The sequence below is a fragment of the Artemia franciscana genome, chromosome 4, assembly GCF_032884065.1.
Source record: "Artemia franciscana chromosome 4, ASM3288406v1, whole genome shotgun sequence".
NCBI lineage: Eukaryota > Metazoa > Arthropoda > Branchiopoda > Anostraca > Artemiidae > Artemia > Artemia franciscana.
In genome coordinates, this window is record NC_088866.1 from 41,302,881 (window position 1) to 41,303,905 (window position 1,025).

Consider the following 1,025-nt stretch of genomic DNA (forward strand, 5'->3'; position numbering starts at 1 on the left):
ACTCGAAGTGTTTTCCAAGATTTTAGGTTCCCCCTTCCAATTCCCCCCAATATCACCAGATCCGGTCGGGATTTAAAATGGCAGCTCTGAGACACGATATCCTTCCAAATATCAAATTTCATTAAGATCTGATAAACGGTTCTTAAGTTAAAAATACTTCAATTTTTCTATTTTTTCCGAATTAACGGGACCCCCCACTCCGCCCCAGATGGTCAAATCGGGAAAACGACTATTTCTAATTTAATCTGGTCCTGTCCCTGATAAGCCTGCCAAATTTCATCGTCCTAGCCTACCTTTCCAGTGCCTAAAGTAGCAAAACCGGGACCGACAGACCGGCAGAATTTGCGATTGCTATATGTCACTTGGTTAATACCAAGTGCCATAAGAATAGACTGTAGAAATGTACTACCACATAAAACTCCTTTAATTACTCACTTTGCGTAATATCTCGACAGCAAATTAACCTTGCTGAACACTAAATGAACGGTCCGACGCAAAGTAGGAGTATTTACCTCGAATGCATTCTTGTTTTATCAAGACTTTGTGAGAGTAATTTCGTTTTAAGATGTTCACTGAATGAATGCTATATGTGAACTGAAGTGAACTGAAAGTGATTGAAAAACATACATATTTATTGATTGTAAAGCCGATACCAAATAATCCTGAAAAAGCGCCAATTTCTTATTCCTTGGTTAAGCAAATATTAGCAAACTAAAACATTTTAAAGCTTCACAGTGATAGTTATACAAATTAGCAGCTTTAGCTTCTCTGACACTTTTCAAAAAAAGATTGGCAGCTAGTAAACAAATAGCAGCCAATTCAAATTTTAAATCGCTTATATTTACTGCATAAATTGTGGGAAATTAGAATTTCCGCTGCACGTTTTTCTTTGTTATTGCTATTATTATACAAATTATTAGCCAAACCAACACAGAAGAAGTCCTGTCAGAGGGGGGAGGGTACTTGAAAAAATTCATAGCCGGCAAAACAGCCTTGACTTGGTAAAGAGAAATGTGTCTTTCATT